Genomic DNA, 24,644 nt, shown 5'->3' on the forward strand with positions numbered 1-24,644 from the left:
TCATGCTGGGTTCAGGAGGAGCCCCTGGGAGTTCCCTGAGACAGTTCTGCTTCTCTCCTGTTGGGATGCATGTCTCACTCCTTCCTCTGGCCTTGGACTCCACACATTCTGGGGACTGGTGGCAGGTTCCATCTTAGGAGTCTGGGCTGTAGCTTCTCCTTCCACAGCACCCCCATATGGGCATGACTCTCCCACTACTCAGGACCCAGAAGCTGTGGTTTCCCCTAGGGACTGTCCCAGGTCTCAGGGAGAAAAAAAGAGACTATGCCTAAACATAGCATCCCAGCTATACCAATGCCCAGCCTCAGCTCCCCTCCCGCCACCATCTCCTGCACCTGCAGCAGATGTCTCACCACAGACCACATCCTCACATGGGGGACACACTCAGAAATTCAGAAATTTGGGGTTGGCTGGATCCTGGAAATCCTCAGGGGGCTTGGCAGGGGACCTCCCCAGCTGTTGCAGCTGCAGCTCTAGAGGCCCTCGCACTCCCTGCTCCATACTGACATACACTGAGAGCTGAATTCTGGCAGTGACAGAGGAGTTTTGGTCTAGCTTGCCCTTTTTTCAGTGTTCATGGAGCCTGGATTTTCTCTCTTGGTTTAAACATGTAGGTATGCCCTTGTAGTTTCTCCTCTGTCAGAAGGACTTGCCCTAGCTTCCTGCTGCTTCCTTTACTCACAGGCCTCAGAGACTCCCTGTGAGTATAGGGTGCTCGTCCTTCCCAGGCCCAAGTGTCCTCAGCTTCCTGCTCCATGCCACCCCCTATGGTTCTTCTCATGTCATGTCATTGCCCCACTGTGGAGTGGGGAATTGGGGATTCTGAGGCAGAGGATGACAGTATTGTTCTGGGAACATAAGAATGGTTCTGAGCCTCTGAATTCTCAGTTTGGGGCTAGCTCTGTGTATTCAAGCCCCATTAGAGAGGCCTCCAAGATCTTAAGAACCTTGCCTCCTCTGGTAATATTTGGGGAGGAGAGTATCCCCTACCCCAGCTCTCCCTAGGAATTGGAAGACTCTTCTGCCCTAGTAGAATATGGTAACACACACTCACTGACCTGACATGGATATTCTAGTTCCCTCTATTGATGACTCCATGTAGGAAGGGAGAGGGAGTTTTTCTTGCCTAAGACACCCAGCAACTTTGTATAAAGTCTGCGTCCTGGGACTTGACCAGTACCAGCCAAGACCTAGGAGGGCCAGACATTTTAAAACACCTGGGATGAAGTCAGACTGAAACTGGATGCTGTTTTTTTTTGGGGGGGGCAATTTTAATTTTTTAACTTCAATCTCTCCATCCAAGTGCTTAGAGTGCAACCTGACATGGACAGTCCAATATGGGGCAGCAGAGACCAGTGATGTGGAGCTGAGAGCCAGAAAGTGTTGAAGCTCTTCTTCATGGGGGAAGCTGGACATCAGGTGGAAGGCTGCAGGGGTGGTTACAGGAGGAGGGATATATGTATATGCTACTCGTTCTGCATTCCTGCAGTGATAGCTTTCTATCATTCTAACAAACACCAGAAATAATCAACTTGCATGGATGAAAGATCTCTTCTACCTGTCAGGTGTGGACATTTTGGTCCATGATCAGTTGACTCCATCACTTTGGTCCTGAAGTAAGGAAGTCGACCACGTTAGGCAGCACATGGTAGAGAGGATATGCCTACCTCATGGTGGTAAGGAAAAGAGGAAAAGAGAGGGGAACAGGGACTCCATTATCCCCTTGAAGGGCACACCATCTATGACTGGAGACCTTCCACAAGCCCCAGATCTTGAAGGTTTCACAATCTCAACACTGCCATAAGACTAGACTGCAAATCAGTGACCTTTCTGCCTGCACTCACTGCTCAACTTCCAGCTCAAGAACTTGAGATGGCTTTAAAAAAACTTGTTAAAAAAAGTTAGAAACTGCATTGTTAACAAAACAGAATGTTACAGTGTTTTGTTTCTTTTTGTTACAATAATACTTCACGAGAATGTTTATGTTTTTTTGCCATAGGACTGTAGAGAAAAGGCCTGAAAGGAAATAAAAAAAATACCAAAGACATTTCAAATCAGAATTAACGTGGTCTGCAACATAATGTTCAAAGGAAGATGCATTCAAAGGCAAACACTAACCACAATTTTGTTCACAAAGCTCAATGTTAAATGAGTCCTATGTAAAAACTCACTTAGAAATTATATCCCTGCGTGGACTTCAAAAGCTGATCTTACAATTTTTTTTTTGAAAAATATTTAACTAAAAATGTTTTGTTCAGCAGAGCTAGTCATTAGGCTGGCTTTTTCATCATTTTAACAATTTCCATCTTTTCTCTAGTCACATTTCAGCTAACTACTACATGGGACCATGTGATGATGCTTTGGAACCCAAGCACATTTTGTATTGTTTGGGATCCAGATTGGGGTCATGACAGACAGGAGGGCATTGGACATGCACTACACCTGCTTTCTGGCTTCTGAACATCTTCTAACCTTCTGGAGAACACTGTTGAAGATGTTCACATCCTTCAGCCCTCGCCATGGATGGAAATTGCCACCCACTTGGACAAGATGTCCCTTATAAGTACAACTCATGCCAAACCCATGGTTTCTCCAGAAGCCAGTTTTTGAGTAAAAGGAAAAATGGTTGTTCCTGGTAACTTTCCCGCCATGAATAATCTTTTAATCATACTGTCTAAAGATGAGTGGGGAATGTGTTTATTGGCCCCAAACTCCATTGGCTCCACACTGTTGCAGGAGTTCCATGGTAAACACCAGGTCAACTTCACAGAAGAAGTGAAAATATTTGTTATGAAATGGCAAGATCCCACTCTGAGGGCCAGAACAATTTAAAATTCAACAGATACAGGCAAAATCTTCATAACACCTTTAGGGTACTTACTACTATAATCTCATCAGTTCCACTAGTTTGACCTTATCAAGGTTGGAGTTAGAATTAAAAACTAGTACAACCAATTTGGCATGATGATTTGGGGTGAGACATGTCTTCCCCAAGTTTCCCAGAAACCTCACAAACATGTCAGAACGTCCAGACAATGGCATCAGTATATGACATTTTCATCTTTGGGCTCTTTGCTTTTGTTCATGGATCCAGGGAACTGGAAAGGAACAAGCTTCTTCAGGGAATTGGAGAGGAAGTATAGGTATCCAGACTTCTGGTTGATTCTGCTGGCCAGCTCCTGAGTCTCCAGTTCTTCATGCTCCACAAACTGGATCTTGCTGAAAATCTGCTGTAGGTATGCATGCCTCCTCATAGGAACTGTCATCTTCTTGCCTTTATACATCCTGCATAGAAGCAGAAGGTTCAGAATGTACTCTGCCCTATACATGGGATTCACCACAGGATGATAGCCACAATGTATCTCCTTTAATTCCATGATGCATTCCCGGGTCTTGATGGTGGCCTTGATCATTTCCACTACCTACATAAAGATGTCATCCAAGGCTTCCATCTAGGCTGAATCCATTCTCCTTGGAAGGGAGGGATGCAGGTTGGCTAATGGTCCACAGCCAAGTGCAAATTCTTCCCATTCAGAAATTCCCATAGCAGAATTTCCTCTTGAGGGCAGACCTGAAACCTCTTGAAGGAAGCAGGGATTCCCAGATGTTGGTCTTCTTTATGCATCTCTGTGTTTCTGTATTTGTTCATTAGGCTGATTTCTCAGTGGAGCTGTATTGTGTGATGATGTTGCTCTGCAGTCTGGCAACTGAGAATGTAGCTGTGCAGTTTGTACTTGTAGCTTGGGTTTTTGTTCAGGTTGTATGTGATAGCTTGGTGAATCTTACTGTTCTGGAGATCTCAGATGTACCCCTTTTTGGTATTTTTCTCATTAAAAAAAAAAAAAAGCTGATGCATCTCCAAAGACCCATGACACTTCTGTAGAGCTGAGTCCTGTCTGCCTGAGAAACAGGGCTCACTGATATTCAAGCTCCTCAGGAATCTCTTCAGATGATCTCCTTTGATGTAAAGATCATCATCTGCTTCTAGATCACAGTCCAAGCAGTGCTAATGCATATACTTGAGCATCATAAATGTCTTGTGGGATGATTAAGTACCATCCACGCCTCATAGTGGCACTACTGGAATTGGTACAGATGTGTCCGAACACTCACTAGAGTAAAACACCATGAATTGTTTTGGAGCCTGTTCTGAAGATGGCCACAGAAGGAGTCTGAAGTATTTCTGGGTGGTCATGACTACGACACAGAGAAGTTTCCTGTTATGTGAGGCCACCAACTGGGCCAAGCCTAGTGGCCACAGCTGAGCCCCAGACATCTTCTTGTGCCCTGCAGGCCTGGGATCCTTTTGCTGTGCCCACAGTCCTCCAGTCTGGTGCAGCACCACAGACCCACTGGTTTCAGCTCTGAAGCATGAGGCATGACAAACCTGTGAGGCCAGCACAAAGCCCAGCAGGAGTCAGATCTGAGGCAATAAGCAGAGCTAGGCTTGCCAACTTGCCTGGAGTCATGTCCTGCCGTTCTGACTGTGGGGCTGCTACCACCACCTCTGTTTAGGAGCCTGCCCACCACAGCTCCCAGTGGCAGACAACAGCTTTCCCTTGTGCCAGAAGGCCTGGTCCCAGATGTTCAGTGGGTGCTTAAGGCCAGCTATGCCCATAATAGCCCCGGAACTGACAGCAGGCCTGGTGCTGAAGCTTCATTATACACACCTGTCTGCACCACACTGACCTGCTCCTTTAAGTGGGGAACATGTCTTGCACATGCAATCTACATATCCCGAGCAAGGCCACCATGACTATTCTTGCTTTGGCACAGAAGTGAATGAGCAGTGCAAAGGCAATAGCAATGGCATCTGCTCAGAGACTTTGTCCTGCCCTGATGGTGCCTCAGCAGGCTCTGCCTCTGTTCTCCTTGTGGCCTAGACTGCTGCTGCTGCTACACATCCTCAGACCTGGCTCACCATTGCCCTTTGATATATTTTGAGTTAATTTTTGTGCATTGTCAGAAATAAGGGTCGAGTTTTATTCTTCTACATATTCTACCATGCTTTTTCTGTGATAGAGTCAGAAGCTCATGGAGACCTGTGAAGCCATGGGCCAAAAATTAATGCTCTCTTCTAACTTGTTCCTGTTAGGTATAATGGTCACAGTGAAAAAAAGCTGACAACCACCAATGGGACAGTTACAGAGCACATTTGGGATTCTGGTAGTCCTACCCAGCATGCAATACTGAGGGGAGAATTAAGACGTAAAAAGGGTAAGAGATGGGAACTTGAGAACCTGAAGAATTAATATCTCTGCTAAAGGTACTTACATAGCTGATCATAAATACTAACAATGATATAGTTTTGTGCTTTAGTTTCTAACATATTACCATGTGAATTAAAGACAGGAGAAATTAAGTTCACAGTTTGAATCAATAATGGAAATGAACACAAGAATGCCAGTATGCACATCATACTTGTGACCACAGCATCATAAACAAGAAAGAATAGATGAGGGTAGGAGGAGAGGGAACATGGTAATAGAACTCAGGTAGCATCATTGCAAACTATGTTGATAATTATGTAAAGCATATAGAAACCACTGTAAAATTAAATTTCAAATAGAGATAAAAGGATATGAAAGGTAACAAAAGTGGTATGATGGGAAAAATAAAACAATCACAATAGAAGCTGCTAGTGGAACAGTGAGGAATCTAAAAAAAAAGGATAAAACACATGTAGAAAACAGCACATTGACAGAAGTGTATCATTATCTGTGATGACATTAAATGGAAAACATGAGTCTTGGTTTCTCAATACCTAAAAAGCCTGCATCCACACAAAGTTTCACACAATTTCTCTACACTATTGCATGTGGGGAGATAGGCTTGGGTTTGACGGATTCTCTTCTAACAGAAACAAAGCATTTGGTACATGAACTTGACTTGCCATGACTTCCTATGCACTGTCAATGCCATCAATCTGATACACAGGACAGGGCACATTTTGGCACCACTGGCACAGAGTGAGGCTGGACATACTGAAAATAGGCTCTCCAGTGACAGAAGATTTGGGGTCCTCAGGAGTGGGGTTGCTACTCTGTGAATCCTCAACCAGCAAGTGTCAGTGAGAGGGCATTCAGAGAAATCCAGAAGAGAAGCTGGGGTTGCTTAGAGTTCAGGATCACTCCTGAAATGGGGGTGAAAAAAAGGAGTCCAACTATAGTCCCTGAATGAACATCAGGAGAATTTAAATTGTGTCTGGGGTTGCAGTGACATTACAGTGATATTCTGAGGGTCTGAGTAACACAGGGTCACCCCCAGGACACTGGAAATAGCCAAGGCACAAAAAGGACCTCACCTGGGAAATGAACTGAAGGAGGCTGATTGTATGTGTAAGCATGGCAGACCAGATGGTTGAATTTCATAAGGGAGAGCACACTAAACTCAGATGCTGTAGGAGGGAGCACAGTGTGAGAAGATGGGGCTTCTAGGGTCTATTTCCTTCTCCCAGCATGACTGCATGTGCCTCCTGCTAATCTCAGGGAACTATTTACCACTGTCCAGAAGTCAACACTGGGAAGGCTTCTCTATCCCAGGGTCTTCCAAAGATGCCTACACAGTCTTTTCTGGCATTTCCTCCCACCTCCAGCCATACATATTTTTCCTCAGGAAGAATTTCCTATGTGGTCTTGCATGAGGGAAGGGGGCACTTGGTCACTTCTCCCTGCATGGACAGGCTCCCTGAGGAGAATCTCAGATTGACACTGACTTTCACCTGCCTCAGTTCATAGCCCTGAACCTGGAATTCAGAGGCAGGATCCTCTCTGCTTGAGGAATACTTGACAACTCATTTTTAAAGTTCATCCATGGAAACTGTGACACTGATGAACTTCATAGAAAATAAGGGACCTAAATTTGTTTTTTCTGTTAGGACTAGATTGTGGTGCTTTTTAACATGTCACATAAAGCATGGAAAATTTAAAAATAAGAATAAATGCGGCCACTTATGGTTCACTGCAGAATGAGATGTGTCAAACACAATGTTTGAGACTAAAATTGGTGGTAAATCCACAAAAGTAGGCTGTTGATTAAGTAAAAAATGTATAACATGTGAAATGCATAAAAGCATGTCAACAAGAACAGAAATATGAAATGAAATGCCAAAGATGAAACCAAAGTCCATGTAGGAGATACTGAGAGGACTATGAGGAATGTGAGAGTCCATGGTGACCTTATGCTGTGTCACTTGTCATCAGTGGTCTCTCAGCAGGGAGTTGCCTTACCCTTGAACAGGAACAAGAAAGGGCAGCAGCCCATCTGAAGTAGACCCAGATGAAAAGCAAACAAACATATAAACGAACAACAACAACCAAAAAAAAAAAAAACAGCTCAGAAGAATTGGAAAAGTGGCAACAGGGTCAACACCTGGAAAGTGACTCTAACCAGCAGTCAGGAAAGTCAAGGGGATATTTTGCCCAAAGCAGCTTGAAGCAAGTTGAATGCTGAACCTCCAACTCCTCAGTCTCTTCTTTTGTCCCCACAGCTGATTTGATGGGCTTCCTATTAGTAGTATGCCAAGAGGATTCAAAACTTCCATGTTGACCAAACACACACTTACCCCCAAAATCTAGAGATGAACAAGAGTGCTCTCAGGGAGCCCAGCTGTAACTGTGCATTTGAGGAAAGAAACCAATAAAGAAAGTTGTCCAGCAAAGGCATCTCAGGGACTCTTATGGTTTGGATATAGGGTGTGCCACAAATACCATGGGGGAGGCAATGCAAAAATCTTGAGAGGAAAAAATGAAAAGGTTGTGCGGTGTAAACTAACCAAGGTTAAATCCAGTGATATAGGTGTTAACTATATGCAGGTAGACTGTGGCTGAATGAGGTTGTCTTGGGATGAGACTTTGGGGTTTCTATTTTGTTCCTGGTTTCCCTGGGAGACAGAGGTCTCTCTGCTTCGTGATTGTCATGATTCAAGATGTTTTTCTTGTCTATGTCATTTGGCCATGATTTTCTGCCTCAGTTTAGAAACAGCAATTGAAATGGCCATATATGACCTGTCAAATCTCAGAGCCTGAGTCAAAAAAGAAAATTCCTTCTCTCATTTTTTCTTGTAAGATTTTGATCACAGCAACAACCTACCTGACTAGTCATGAACCAGAAAGGCCATTCTATATTCAGAAAGCTGCTCTAGGCTGCTAAATTCCATGGTGAATATCCTGATACCCCATCTAGTACCCCTCATTCCTTGCGTTTTGTAAATTGAGCCAGATGCCCTAGTTATTCTGGGTTATGAAAGAGTTGAAGCGTCAGAACCATGCTGGAGGTGAATCCAAGGACATGTGAACAACCGGACCACTCCTCTCTATGTAGCGGCCTAACAGATATCCATATGCAGGCATGAGTCACATGATTGAAGGGATTCACTTCTAGCTTCCATGGCTTGTATAACAGAAATCATTCCTCCTACTACCAGAAATATACATGTGATCAATTTTGAGAAATACACTGAAGCTATCACATTTTTAAATAAACATGGCACCATATTCCGTGTGTGTCAAGCAGAAACTCATTGCCACTTCCATGATCACTCAGTCTCCACCTATACATAATTATTATATCCAGGCTTCATGTAATAAGATGATCCATCAAACTGCCACCCCCCAAAATGTGCATCTTTTCCAAGCAAGAGAATACAATACACTTTTTGACCTCAAGTACGTTCATTGTCCTCCACCTATGATATCCTGTAAATTAAATATTGAAATAAAATGTTAACTTGTTTTTTCCTTTTGAACCAGGGATTGAACTAAGGGTCACTAGACCACTGAGTCATATCCCCAAGCCTATCTTGTGTTTTATTTACAGACAGGGTCTCACTGAATAGTTTAGTGCCTTGCTTTTCTTGAGGCTTCTTTCATAACATGATCCTGCTTCAGTCTCCCAAGCAGCTGGATTATAGGCATGTGACACCGGTCTTGAATAGTTACATAATTTTAACACACCTATGTTAGTTGACACTAGAATCAATCAGAGGAAGGAAAACATATTCAAATACATTCTCATTAAAATAAATATTTTCCATAGAATTCTAATTCCTGTGATTATCATTGGTAATTTCTCACTTGTCTATTCTAATTCCCTTCACCACCAAAAAAAAAAATGCTTTGGCTAGTGTTGATCTCTAGCTAGTACTGCCAGGTGGTAGGCACAAATCATCACTCCATACAACATAGGTGCACCAGTAGCCCTGCTGAGTTGGATTGTCTTGGTATTCTGACCTTAACTGCAGTCCAAGGAAGGACTAGAGAACATGCTTCTTTCCATGCATTGCCTCCTTATTTTGAGTCAGCAATGGCAAAGTAATTCCCCTGATTACCAGGAACAATCATGACCTCATAGCCACAACTTGGTCTAATGATTCCTTGTCATGAGTAGCAAAATAGAGGCTTAAACCCAGGTTACAGCAGTCATTCTTTTGTCCTGTGTTTGGAACTAAGTCCTCTTCACTAGATCAATAATAGGGTTCAATTACTGAAATGGGAAGTAAACATTGTGCTAGTGAGTCACTAGTGTGTGGAGTCATTCCCAGTCCCAGGCCCTCATTCTAGCTTCAGGAATACTGGTTATTCCAAAAACATCATGTATTGGATATGGGTGTAACCACTCACCAAGATTCATCTTGACTCCTCAAAAGCCAGTCAACCTTTCTGTCAGACATGGTGTTTTAGGACATTGGGGAAATGTAAGAGTAGTAATGGCAGGAATATGGCTTGATTGCTCCCCTTTATTGGCTGTGACATAAGCATTGTGCTCAGAAGCCCCATGTTGAATACCATGATGGTGGTTAAGGTGTTCACTAAGTCCATGGATAACAGTTTTGGCAGAAGCACTGCAGGCAAGGAAAACAAGCTCCCTCAAGGGTAAATTCGTGTTTCACTGAGAACTAATGACAGTCTGCCATGATGTAAGGTCTAGTGTCATCAATCTGCTCTGAGATACGTGGCTGCTTCCCATAGGAAATAATCTTATGTTAGAACTCAGGGTTGGATTCGGCTGTTGCCACCTGGTTATAGGCAGGTCACCTCTGTGAGTGGAAATCTGTTTTCATGACCACACGAATACTCTCTCTTCATGAAAGCATGGACATTGTGTTCATGACCTGCTTGGGAAAACATGTCTAGGGAAGGAAGCCTCCTGATACACATCAATTGAATTAATTCAAGAACCACCTCATCATCAGGATCATTTCCTTCTCTGTTCACTCTTTGTTGATTATGACCTGGCACCAAAATACCTTTATGACTTTGCAAACAAGAGTTTATTTTCTTTATGGTAAAACTGTGATGGTGAAAACGGTCACTTAAAAGAAACACTGAATTTCTGTGAACATAAATGTGAAAATAGAAGAAGCTTGTAACATTGAACAGTGAAAAACTGCTTTTTTATACCCCTATATTAGATTATTTATATAACTTCTGTCTCTATATATATGAATACACAACCAGTGTAACTCTGCATCATGTATAACCAAAAGAATGGTAAATTATATTCCATATATATCCAAAACCACTCTACTGTCATGTATATCTAAAAAGAATAAAAATTTTAAACAATTATACTATATAGATTTAGAAGTGTTGTGTTAGTATACTACTTAAATTATGAAACAAACATTCATTTTCTTCAATGTTAAATTTATTCTAATAAACACAAATCAAATTTACATGACTGGATGTAAATATCAAAGGGTAAATATTATTTCTGTTAAAAACTCAGTGGTTAGAAAATTACCAATCATACTTCGGTTATTTCATTAAGTAAATCTACCTTAAAAAATGTAAATGAGAAAACAGAAAACAGATAATACATTTCTGAGAAAAATTTACTGTCTAAATTGACATGTAACAAATATATAAAACTTATTTCAAAGAAATGACACGAGAAAAAGAATCTGAATTATATCATAAATAAGTGTTCATCCAATCTTTGTTAAAATGATACTTCTTTGCTATAGTGGGTTATATAACATTATTAAAATAATTATGCATGCCTGTTTAATGTGGTTAAGAGACTTTGCAAAATCTGCTTTCATGGTATTATTATTAGACATTTTTGGACCAGAGTCCTCAGATAGCAGTAGTGTCACACTCACTTTTTACCCAAAGCCTCACCTCCTCCCATAGGACATACATATGGGACTCCTGGGACAGTGTCTGGTACTGGGAAGTTGGAAACATGGGGCCTTTACCATGTGCCCATGCAGGGTACTGGGTGGGAGCCCTGCTCTTGCTCCTTCCCAGAAGCAAATTATCCATGATGCTAAGTCTCGTTGACCTTCTCACTGGCAAATCACACAGTTCTGGCTTCATATTAAAGTGATGACTGATGTTGTTTTGTACCTATCAGCAACAGGCTTTGCACCATGAGCTGCTCTTCAAAAGATATGTAATTCTCTACAGAAAGAGACATGACAGTTCCCAAACTCCCATGGTCTACATTGGGATTCTCCTAGGAAACTTTCCCTAAATAGCAGATTTTGTCTCCTATCACAAGTCCTCTATTAATATATATATATATATATATATATATATATATATATATATATATATAGAGAGAGAGAGAGAGAGAGAGAGAGAGAGAGAGGATAAGTTTAAGTTTGTCCATACAGCTGGGGACCAGAACCACTGTGGCTTATGTCACAGGGTCTCCTCACACTGGAATACATACACATTCATCAACATTCACTGTAGCTCCTATAGAAGCCTCTATGGGCCTCAGCTCTGTGCCCAGAGAAGGACCCAGTGCAGAGAGGTACACTAGGTCCTCAGCAGACAGTTCCCAGGTTTACCCTCACCCATACCTTCTTTCTGGAATTGGTGCCAAGGCATAGGGTAATGTGATCTGTGGAGACTGGAATATGGTCAGGGGAAATGGTAATCCCAGATAACCTGATGTAGTTGGTGAAAGACAAGAAGCTCTTGAGCATCCTGTCCAAATTCTGAGGGAGCTTCAACCACCTTGATAGGCTGCCAGAGAAAGGAATTAGCAGACTACATAAAGTCACGTACACACATTAAATGGTAGTACAGGAAAAAAAAAGGAGTGCAAAATTTCCTAATTCTGTGGGGCCTATTATTCAGTTATGAGAGAAACTAAATGTGTCTGTAGAGAATATTATGATTTTTGTGACTCCAAAATGGTGTGACCACTTTGGAAAGCAGACTGGAGATTCCTTAGAAATTTTTCAATGGAATCACCATTTGACCCAGCTTTCCCACTCTTAGATGTATACACCAAAGACTTAAAATCACACCATAGTGATGCAGTGACATCAGTGTTCATAGCAGCTTAATTCACAGTAGCTAAACTGTGGAAACAATCTAGATGCCCTTAAACATTTGAATGTATAAACAAACTGTGGTACATTTGCAGAATGGAATATTACTTAGCCTTAAAGAAGAATGAAATATAGCATTGACAGATAAGTGGACAGAGTTGGGAATATCATGGAACAAAATAAGTCATTCCCCAAAAGCCAAAGCCCAAATATTTTCTCTGATAAGTGGATCAGGCTCATAATATTCTGGGGGAAAGTCAAGAGAATAATGGGAAATTTTGGATTGAGCAGAGGAGAGGAGGTGGAGGGGAGGGTGTATGGGGGCAAGATGGTTGAATGAGAAACACATTACTACCCTTTGTAGGTATGATTTAATGAATGGAGTGACTCTGCATCATCTACAACAAGAGAAATGAAAATTTGTGCTCTATTCATGTAAAAAAAATCCAAAATATCTAGATTTTAATTTTCTTGGTAGGATCTTTGGCCCAGAGGATTCACAGCCAAAGAGCTACAGGCAGAAGCTGGAGGCAAAACAATGGCCGGAGGCAAAGTCTCAAAGATAAAGAGAAGGAGGAGCAAGATAGAGCAAACTGAATTGGAAGCATACACATGAAGATTCAGATGTACTAATCACTGTGGAAGTTGATAAGAATAGAGCAAAGTAAACTATAGAGGGCCATTGAAGAATTGAGGAAAATACTGGTACCTGCAGCAGAATGGGAAAAGTGTTCAAACTGAGTTAAAATTATAGAACCTTTATTTTATCCATCCTTAATAAAATTTTGAGAACAAAGTACATCCTCTTCCTCCTTCTCCTTCTTCTCCTACTCCTCCTCTTCCTCCTCCTTCTCCTCCTTCTCCTCCTCCTCCTCTTCCTCCTCCTCCTCCTTCTTCTCCTCCTCCTCCTCTTCCTCCTCCTCCTCCTCTTCCTCCTCCTCCTTCTTCTCCTCCTCCTCCTCCTCCTCCTCCTCCTCCTCCTCCTCCTCCTCCTCCTCCTCCTCCTCCTCCTCCTCCTCCTCTGCATCAGATTCTATGTCTTCTCTGTGGACCATGGCCATGATGGTGATGATTTGTCCTTAGAAAAAGAAAAGGCAGAGTTATAGTCAAGGTGAGAACTTGAGTTGCTCCTTCTCCTGGTGTTCTAGAGCCAAAGTCAAAGCTCTCCATTTTTCATCTTGTCTGCACTCCTGTCTCCTGGCCTCCATCACCTCACCTCTGCAATGAGAAATAGATCTAGGATCCCAAGAGCTCTTTTCACGTTCAAATTCTGCCGCTGTACTCAGTATGGATGTCTGTGTCATCAATTTTACTCCAAGAGGCTGCCACAGTCTCTCTGATTTTCTGGACTTATGCCTCTTGAATACAAGCACATTCAGATGTTCCTCCTAGTCCCAGGGCTTGAGAATTAGATGAAGACTGGAGGTTAGAAACATGTTCAAGGAGGAACTTCTCCCCACTCTTTTACAGGAGAACACAGTGACCTGTCCAGGGAGCACTGAAACAATTTTCTTTAAGTCCCTCACAGTTGGGAGTTTATTTTAAACCAGGAGTAGACAAAACATAGAAGAGAAAGTGCTGCTCTAAGAAGAGAACATGCAGAGGGAATTTGTGACTTTTTATTTACTGCTTAGCACTAGTGAGAGCTTCAATTACAGTTTCACAAAGTCACTTTATGAAAGTGTGTTCCACTAGATTCCTTCGGTTGTGCATCAAACCTAAAGTGCATATTAATTCTTTTATGCAAAATGCCAAAAAATAGCCAATAATAAAAGCCAAGCTACTTGATGCTTAGATGAGGCAAATTCAGGACAGAGTGGGGCTTGTATAGAAGATTGTGTATAACTATCAAAGCAGAAAAAATGTCTTCTTACAAACAGGATGATCAAAGTCATGATGACTATTAACTGTTATTTTTATAAAAGCAATACATATTTCTGTTTATTTCTATTTCATGCCCACTCCTCATTTTCCACATGAGTTAGGTGAACTAAACTCCTAGAAGAAAACTTCCCATTTTGTCATACCCTTAGGGCTGTTCCTACCTGCAGTCTCTTCCTCATCACTGCTGGATTCATAATTTTTGCTCCATGTCCAACCTTTAGAGACACAAAAATCAACAAGAGCATTACTTAAGATTGTCTCTTGCATTCTTTGTCACAATTAAGCTCATGATGGTAACTTGGGTTCATAATATTTGTACTGCACAGAATTGTGTGATTGAGGCTTGGTCCTTAGAATGGTCATGATGACAGTTGTGACACCTGTATGAGGAAGGGTTTGCTTGGAGGTGATGAGGTCTTTTAAGGGTATGAGACTCAGAAGTAGGAATATAGTTTTCTCAAACCCTTGTTAGATCCTGGTTATATAAGAAGAGAAAATGAATCATCTGATCACTGCTGGCTTCCTATCTCCCCATGTGATGTCTCCCTCCTGCACCTGCATCCATGCTGACACCACCAAGCATGCAATGCAGCTAAGAGGGCATTCACAAAAGCCAAGTGTTTGCCAGCACCATGCTCTTGTATCTCCAGAACTGTAAGCTAAACCACCTGTATAAATTATTCAGTCTCAAGGGTTTTCTTATTAGCAAGAAAAACAGAGTCTTACTAATATTAATAGTCAGGATCACCCTGATCTCTGTTGTGGCTTCTTAGACCCTCTCTTAGCTCTGGGGAGTCAGAGGCCTCAAACAGGATGCTGCAAACAACTGCAAACCTTCAAGATTGAGAGTGGAACTGAAGGAGTCAAATTTTAACTACTTCCTTCCATTGGCACATTATTACTCTCTCCTTGAAACAGACCAAGCTGACATGCAAACTGTGATGCCAACAGTTTCAGGAATACAAACTCACAGAACAAATACTGTGCCATCATCACAGCAGCTGCTCACAAGAGAGTGCTCTCTGCCTTATGCACATGGGTCTGCTGGCCACTTGAAATGTGGAACTTGGATGAGACTTTGAAGGTTTTTAATTAAAAATTAAATAAAATTAAAAATACATTTTAATAATAAAATTAAAAATATCCAAATAGTGATTGCTATTTTGTATGGCCAAGACCTGGAGTTTGAAAATGAAGCAAGTATGAATTTCCTTCCCCTGGGTTTCCTTGGACAGCTGTTTGCTAGCATAACCTCACTCCTCATTTGTAAGTAGATTATAGACTCATGCAAAAGGGCCAGGAACTCTCTGAGGGACTGAGGACTCTGCATCAACAAAATCAGCATTAAAATCCAGATGGCTCCCCACAAGATGAGGCTATCCCACGTAGAGCTGATGAGAAATGTGGGTGCAGAGCTTGGACACAATGCTATCTTCTAAACTTCCCTAAGGATTCTGGCTGGTTATGGTGAGATCCCAGGTGGATAAGTGGCTCACTGTGGAGCCCCACATGCTGGACAAGTGAGTTCTTAGCACAGAGGGGCATTCAACAAATACTGATAGGGACTAAGATGAAGACACTCTGCCCAGGGATGAGCTCAGAAATGAGGAGGAATGACGAGCACAGTGGTTCCACCCTCCCGGTGACCAGTCAGTGTCAGTATCCATATATGTATGATTAGGAGGACCTGGATAGCATTTGAGACCAACAATGTGAAGATCTATCAGAGACACTGTCAATGTGATATCCTGCAGGGCACACAGGAAGCAGCACAGACCTAAACTGTGGGATCAGACACCACTGTTGAGCTGAGCTTGATCTTCACTGGAGCCCATCTTTAGCTCTGTAACTAGATGAGCTGCAGTTGCATTGGTCATCCCTGATGAAGGTCCCTCCAGTTTAAACATGTTTCCCATAAAGTGTTGTCTACCAAACGACCCAAAAGGGCAGGTTTCAATGTCAGTTGGAATATGCAAAAAAATCCCTTCCTTAGCTACAGGAAACTCTGTCCTGTGCATCTTCCCTGTCTCAGATTCTTACCATAAGTGAACACAGTGTGCTGGTGGACCTGAGAGTCACTGTTAAGGATTGACCCTGTCCAAAACTTTGTGCTTAGAATAGGATTGGAAAATGAATTCTGACACCTCTCAGAGAAAATGTATATGAACGTGAAAAACTGTCATGAGTGAAGTGTGATGAACAATCAAATGCCCTGACTAAATACAGGGCCTATAGACAAGTGAGGTTTGTTATTAAGTGAAGTTGCTACTGGTGCAGTGACAGGAATGAATCTGAGCTTTTTCTTATTGAGTGTCATGAAAATTTTCCAGGTTTGGATGGGATATATTTTGCAGGTTAATTGAGGTATTCTTGGCATGGAATGAACTGCACCCATGGAAAGTTTATCATTTGCTCTATTTACTCATATGCAAAATCATGATGTAATGGACATGGCATTTTTTGTTTAAACGTCGACTTTGGCATCTTGGTGTGTATATATCTAGAGAATCACACAAATGTGCAAAAACGAATGCACAGGCACACTCAGATTCAAGTGACATGGATGTACACAGAGCAACACATACAAATCTCTCATGGAACTAATCACAACATTCAACTCACACAGGTGCTATCAGGAAATATGGAGAATGGCCATAGTTTTTTATGTTTTTTTTGTGGGGGGGGGGTGTCTGTGTGTTTGTGTGTGTGTGTTTTTTAAATCAATTTGGACCTCAATCTCCTCACTTGTCATTCTCAAGGAGGTAGTGGAATTACTTAGACTCTGCACTCAAAAAGAAGGGAGACGGTCTGACCCTTGGCATCATTTACATTTTGCATCAGGAAGAGAGTGAGGCCAGGATACATACCACTTATGGCTCCTCTTGAATCCTCCTGTGAATACAGAAAAGGAGTCACTATGAATGTCAAGCCACGCTCTGTCCTGTGTGTACAAATCTTTTTTATTTTTAATTGGTGACATTAGAAAATCCAATGAGAAAATGGTCAAGTCAAGGGAACTCAAAGGCAAGGACAAAGCAAATGTGCATTCATCAAATGACACAAGGTTCTATAGGCGAATTTGTGTTACAGGCCTAGATTAGGTGATAAATAAGGAACTCAATGGCCAGGAGGGAAACCACAGCCAGACACAGAGCTTGTTATCATACAGTGTGTTGCTGATATTCTTTCTCATTAATGTTGCCTTCAGTGTGGTCTCAGTTGGCCATAGACACCCCCATGAAAATCTGCACACTCAGAAAATTGTTTATATCATCTCCAAGAAATCATATGATATTACAAGGGAAAGAGAAACTAAAAAGCAACACTTGGATTTCAGAGGAAGATAAGCAAACTTACCATGGCTTTTGATGGGGACTCCTGACCCATGCTTTCCCCAGAAATTAACTCCATCATGCCATTTGGGGGAACTAGGAGGATACAGAATGACTATTATTATACAACTTATTGCTTGTGAATTGTTCAGGGCATTTCTTGATATGGACAGCAGTGAAAATACACAGCAAAAAAAGAACAAGAATGAATGAGAAGCAGAGCCTTTGGTTTTCCAGCTAGACTAGAACCACGTGTGATATGTACTTTTGAAATTTTGTACCCCTAGGTGTATATCTTTCTAGAGATGACCACTGAGGCCATTTTAAAAGTATGGAAAATATTTCACATCTCTGTAGGAGCTATGAGTAGACTAATAAATTGGAATAACCTGTAGTGTGATATATCACTAAATGATGAATACATTTCCCTTTCCAAAGCATTACCGTCAGGACAATTTTCTGAATTCTTATATCTTTTATAACTTGCATACTCAAGAACCTGGATCTTTTGACTCAGCATCATCTCTATCTACAGAGCAGGCCTAGTAACCAGAATTTAATATCTGGGTGTCATAAAATGTGAAGGAAATGTATCATAGAAATCATGCATTAGTGTGGGTTTTTAGTTTTAAAAAATGGAATTTTGTACTGGGCATGTTAGAACAGAATTTCTGAGGAAGCTCCCACAGCTTCACAAATGCATACACAATTATTACACAAGGACATGCTCAGAGATGCCTCTCCACCTTCATTCACCTAAATGCACACTACGAAAAAGACAGCTGTTTTAGGATCATGGTAGATGGCCATAATCCTTCACTGGTTTTTCGCTTTGTCAGCACATGCCAATCCTCATTTCCAAAAGAAATCTAAATCCAAGATAAATGTTTACATAGAAACAGGAAGGAATGTCTGACCTATCTAAGTATAGAGGTTTTTCTCAGCATGTTAGGGAGTTGAGAATACTTACATTTCTCATTTGCTGCAGAGGCTACCTGTAGTTACAGAAAGGAAGACAGTGTGAGCAGGAGATCATTTTCATAAGTCTACTGTTGGCTGTGGTGACATTAAATAACTAGATGGGAAACAGCAGTTGAGGCACAGATCACAAAGTAAGGCAGAGAGGGAACTTGTGAAAAGACTTGAGCTTTGCATGAGGGATTTCTCAGGTACAATTTGATGACATGCACAAAATTCATTTTCTACCAAGGAAAAGTGCCACTGAGGAAAATGCTCACTACAATCATCTGACAATGGTTGTTCTCATATGTGAATGTCATCTTGAATCATTCTCACAGGGAATAGATGAGCAGTTGTAATTCCATCACCTATGAGTCACCTATAATGAACACTGTCATATTTTCATGCAGGAATTTGAAGTAAAAGGAACAGAACAACAATTATATATTAGACAAAGAAGGGTCACATTACCTCAGCTATATAATTTATTTGGTCTCCTCCCAAATCCATTGATGCTACTTGCATGATGACCTGATTGCAATCTAGGGAAATATAAGGTCATTGTCAGTACATTGGTTTGATGTTGAATTACTCCAGAGGCTTCCTTACTGTGGACATGGATCTAGCATGTATGGAGATGATTGTTTAACACACACAGGCTCCATTGCTGCTGGAATAGGATTGTTTCTGAATGGCAAGAGAAGGAGCATACCAGGAAACAAAAATTAAAAATATGGAATAAATGGAAGGAACTACAATGAGAAATGAAATATTCTATGGATACACTAGTAGTTTCAGCATTCCTTCATAACACTTTACAGATCCATCAGGAAGAAAAGAAAAAGTATACTCTTGAATCAGTCAACTCTGTTGTGGGTCATATTACTTCCACCCCAATACATGTTTAAGTCCTAACTCCAGTACCTCCACATTTTACTGGGTTTGAAAAGAGAGTCATTGTGATCGTAGCAATTAACGGTATCTTCTTGGAGCAGGGTGGACCTATTCTCCAAATAGGGCATCTGTTCTCATAAGAAGATGGGGCACATTCATGAGAGACTAATGCCATGTGATGATGGAAGCAGAGAGTAAAGTGCTGCAGTTGAAAACCAAGCAGAAAAATGATGGCCACCAAACCAGTAGAAGTTAAGAATGGGCAGGAAAAATTCTTCCCTAAAGTTTTCAGAAGTAGTATCTTTCTGCTAACAGGTCAATGTGGGATTTCTAGGTAATAGACCTCTAAGATAGTATAGTTGCATTAGTTCAACCCAAGAAAGCTGGTATTTAGATTTGGAAACCCTAGGAATTTACCAACACCATTATCATTCACATTGATCTAATTGGCATTTGTACAAATACTTCACAAAACCATGAGAGAATAAAATCTGTTTTCAAGTTCACCTGAGTTATTCATCAAGATAAGAGTATATTTTGGCCTTAAACATTCTTTGGTGTCTTCAGATATTGTGCAAATTTGCTGTCAGGAAAAGGGAAATTGGCAGATTGGAGGAAGGATGCACCCAGACTTAGAAGGCAGGAAGACTGCTTCTCAGTGAGGGGGGAAACTAAAGGAACTCACTAAAACTTAATAGTGAATGGAGAAAAATCATAGAGGCATATAAAGTCAGAAAATTAAGTAAAAAAAAATAATGCATTGCAAAATGGAAACCAATTTAAGGTAGAGAGAACCTTTATTTCTTGCAGCTCCACAACCTGTAATGTAAACAGTGCGAATAGTCCTTCCTCTCAGGTGGGCAAAAGAGGGGTTTCACTAAAACTCAAGAGTGGACACTCAGGGAGTCTTAGAGAATCAGAAACTTGGGTACATTAAATAAAGAACCCCTCAAAAAACAAAATACTTGGGATCTAAGCTGGTGGTGGCAGAAGCAGCACCTGCTATAGCAGCAGGAATAGTGGCACTGCTAGATCACATAGGGAGGGAACATACACAGAAACAAAATAGACAGATTTAGTTGAAAATCCTGAGGTCAGAGAGGCAGCATTTACTTGGCTGAAGAAGAGACTTCTTTGCACTGTACACTGGTGCAAGAAAGAAGCTCTGTGATTCCCACTGTCCCCAGAGAGCAAAGCAGAAGCCTTCTTGACACAGCCAAGTTGATGGTGCCAAGAAGTTTCACCAGAAGAATTCTAGACCTGGTGAATTTAGCAATGTATCAGCACTCATAAATCAATAGCATTACTATATTCCAACATTGATGGCCCTGATATAAAATTCCAAAAACTATCCCTTTTACAATAATCTGAAAAAGCCCCCGAGAATGAATATACCCTAGAGGGTGTAAGATGTCCACAATGAAAACTATAGAAAACTGGAAAAAAATGGAAGTTGATCTTAAAAGGTGCAAAGAACTTCTGTGTTCTTGGATATCCAGAATTAATATTGTCAATGTGGCCATACTATCAACAGCAATATACATATTCAATGAATTCAATACAATCCCCTTCAAACTACCAATAATGTTCCTTACAGTATTGAAAAACCAACCCGGAAATTCACTTGGGATAATAACAACAACAACAACAATTTACCAAAGCATATCTGAGCAAGAAAAACTATTTTGAAAGCCATCACAATACCCAATTTTAAATTATACTATAGAGATGAGTAGCAAAAACAGTATGGTATTGAACTGAAAATAGATATGAAGATCCACGAAATAGAATATACCACACAGAGACAACCCACCTGATACTTACAGCCACCTGATCCCTGAGACTAGGGCACCAAAATATGTTGGAGAGGACATCATGTTTTAAACAAATGGTGTTGGGAAAACTGGATACCCATAGAAATACTGGCAAGGATAGGAGAAATAGTGTACACTGACACAATGCTGGTGAGACTGTAAATTATTAGAACAACTCTGGAAACCAATGTGGGGATTCATGAAAAATCCAAGAATGAAACACACAAGCCTCAGCTATTACATTCCTCTTTGCTTATTCTCTAGAACTGCAAGTCAGCATAATATAGTTATACAATCACTTCAATGTTTGTAGCATTCGCCATAAATATATTTAAGATCAATCCAAGTGTCCATCAACAGTTGAATGAATCAAGTGCACACAATTATATGGTAACTAGATCTTTACTTCTGGACCTGCAGCACTGTTGAATGACTCAAAGCACATCATTTTGTACACATCAAACCAAAAAAATTGGAACTCTATATAAACTAGAATCATTATTGCAGAGTGGACACAATGACAGGATTTCCAAGGTACCTTTTTTGGACTTTTCCTTGGGCACAAGGATGTTCGGGGGCAACAGGTGGGCCCCTCTGGACCAAGGCCTGTGGATCCCTTCTGTGTGCTTTGATGTTTTCCGGTGCTCACGTGGGAGGCAAGAGCCTGGGAAATGGGATAAAACAGAGTTAGCTGTTGACAACGTACTAGCAAGAAAAGCAATGGGTCATCATTAGTAATTCAAATAATGATTCAAACAGTTTTAATTTTTAAGTGATAATTGTAAATATCTGGGGGTATAATTTGAGCTTTGAATTCAAGTATATATTATACACAAAGAGCATGCCCAGCATCTTAAATATTTCTTGTATTTTTTTTCCCAGTGAGAAGATCTCTGTCATTTTGATCAACAAAGTTGATAATTTCATTAAGTGAAATAGGTCAGGCACAGAAGGACAAATGCTTGCAAAATATCACTCTTTCATGGAGACTGAAAAATTGAAGGCATAGAAAGTGAGAGTAGAATATTAGTACAGTAGGGGAGACAATGTTACAATTGAATATTAGAAAAAAAAGTTCTGATGTATTTTTGCAGTCTTTGAGCAGAGTTAAATATCACAAAATCTGGGTCTGGGGTTGTAGCTCATTTGGAGAGTGCTTGCCTAGCATGGGTGAGGCACAGAGTGTGATTGTCAGCACCACATTTAAATAAATAAATAAATAAATAAATGTGTATAAATAACTAATACATATTTTAAAATATAACAAAATCTATGTTTAATAAAATTTGAAGGAGGGATGTGAATGTTCTTAGATTTCACACTACTGAACTCATTTTTCACCATTGGGGCAGCAAAGCACCTATGACAGATTGAGCTTTAGGATGAAATTGCAATGTGTGGGCTCTAAAACCCAACAAAATATTATATGCACAAACACAATTACTAAGGTGGAATCATAGAAAGGCAGAGGAAACAGTGACCATAAGCAGAGGCTGTGGTTATGTGGCTTTTGTTCAAATCCTACCTCAAAAATTACATACCTGTGCAGTTAAATAAACCCCTCTGTTTCTCAATTGTTTGCAAAAAGTGTGCATCTGATCCATGTAATGGTGTAAGGCTGACAATAATTACATCCATGTATCCTTAAGAGGACTGGTGCTTTATATGGGTGCTAATGTGTCCTGTCATTAAATAGGACACTTCATTAAATGTGTGGAAAAAAAAGCCCAATCATTGACAGTGTTTGAACAGAGAGGTGACAAACAGAGGTCATCCTCCAGAGCAATGGGTGAAGAAAATCTATTCCTCATTCTTTACAGATGGATATCTGTAAAGCTCATGGAGAATATCTATGACCTCCTGGGACTATATGTCTTCCTGAAGGAATGGATGAAACAGAGTCTGTCCACCACAATTTTGAGTTTAGGTGTTTGTAATTTGGAAATTTTATGTGACTTGCCTAGATTCACAACAGTGATGAGCAGTGGATGTGGGACAGGAATGTAGCTATTTACCTGGGACCAGAGATTCCTGAGCAATTGAGTCCTCTAGTGGATTCCCTAGAACCAGGAACCCATAACTCTTCTCAGACTTTCTCAAATACTCCTCCCCTGAAGCCTCTTTAGTATGAGGATTCAGTAGCAGAAGGTTGAATTATACTAAGAGAAATGTTTCAGTCATAACCCAGGCTTCTGCCACTTCATCAAAATTACTGACTTACAAAATGATGATTTCATGCAAATGAAGCCTATCTGAAGGTCAAGAGTAGAGTACACACTTGTAGCCACCCACTCCCAGGGTCTGCTCACTGCCAGCTGCCTCTCAGTGAGCCACCCTCATGAGTAGTTGATGTTCCATATCATCAGGGCTCTGTAGGGCTCACAAACTGTTTGAGAACTTAGGACATTCTAAACCAACTGCCACTTCATTCTTGGCACAACTGCCACTTGATGGATGTTCCAAGAATGAAGTTTCCCTGTGCTTTTCTCACCTGTATGGCTTGTTAATGTGAATTAATGGAGGGAAACAGATACCCTGGAATGATGCTTTGGTGTTTCCATTTCAAAATCTGGCCTGCTCCCATGTCTGCAGACTAATATTCTGGCCATCACCTGAGCATCCAGACAAGGCCTGGTTGAAAACGTGGTTGCTGTAGATTCACCAGCTCTGATCTGGCATATTCCTTCTCCTGGGCTTCCATACCTCTTCCTAGATCCTGCAGGGCCAGAGGCCATACTTATCTGCCTACATGGATCCACCAGTAACTACAACCTGTGAACCTCCACCAATGGATCCTCCTTGAAGATCCCTGAGATCCTCATTTCCTCCATTATCAGATGACCCTCCTTTGACCTCACAGCACTGTCCTTTCTGCCTCCTTCCCAGTAGCCCCCGAACATCAGGGATCCTGTAGTCATCAACCACTTGGAAACTTTCCCTGAAATCTCACTCCTCTTTCCTTTCTACAAATGTCTTAATTTAGACTTCTCTAATATTATGTTTAGATCTTCATATACATTCAATTGAGTATGGCCTCTAATTGCACTTTCATGGGATATATATTGCCTTACTTAGCATCCATATACTCTCTCTCACTTTATTTCTTCACCTCATGAAAGCAAGGTAGATGTTCTCCCCCTATTTATTTATTTTAAGAGCACACATGATATTAGCATTAGTAATGGTTCATTTTTCTAAATTTAGAAAAACATTTTCAATAACCAGGTCAATAGTACAAGCAAATATATGAATTGAGTGATAAAACAATATTATCAAATACTTAAATCTTAGGAGAGAACATTCAGGGTCAGAGATGAAAAAAATCAAGAGAAAAATATATTCAGTAAACGTTAACTGCCCTTTGAAGAAACAGACTTAAAAATATCACTGACAACATACCTTCCCCACAGCAGTTTAGATTTCCCATGGCCGACCAGGAACTCAAAACCTCCCTACTCTTCTCCAACTCTG

General features: G+C 40.9%; 1 pseudogene; it reads right to left on the reverse strand.

Annotated features, from left to right (window-relative positions):
* Positions 1–2,287: 2,287 nt before the first annotated feature.
* On the reverse strand, positions 2,288–24,600 carry LOC101970425 (chondroitin sulfate synthase 1-like; annotated as a pseudogene).
* Positions 24,601–24,644: the final 44 nt, after the last annotated feature.

Source organism: Ictidomys tridecemlineatus, chromosome 2 (assembly GCF_052094955.1).
Source record: "Ictidomys tridecemlineatus isolate mIctTri1 chromosome 2, mIctTri1.hap1, whole genome shotgun sequence".
Classification (NCBI taxonomy): Eukaryota; Metazoa; Chordata; class Mammalia; order Rodentia; family Sciuridae; genus Ictidomys; species Ictidomys tridecemlineatus.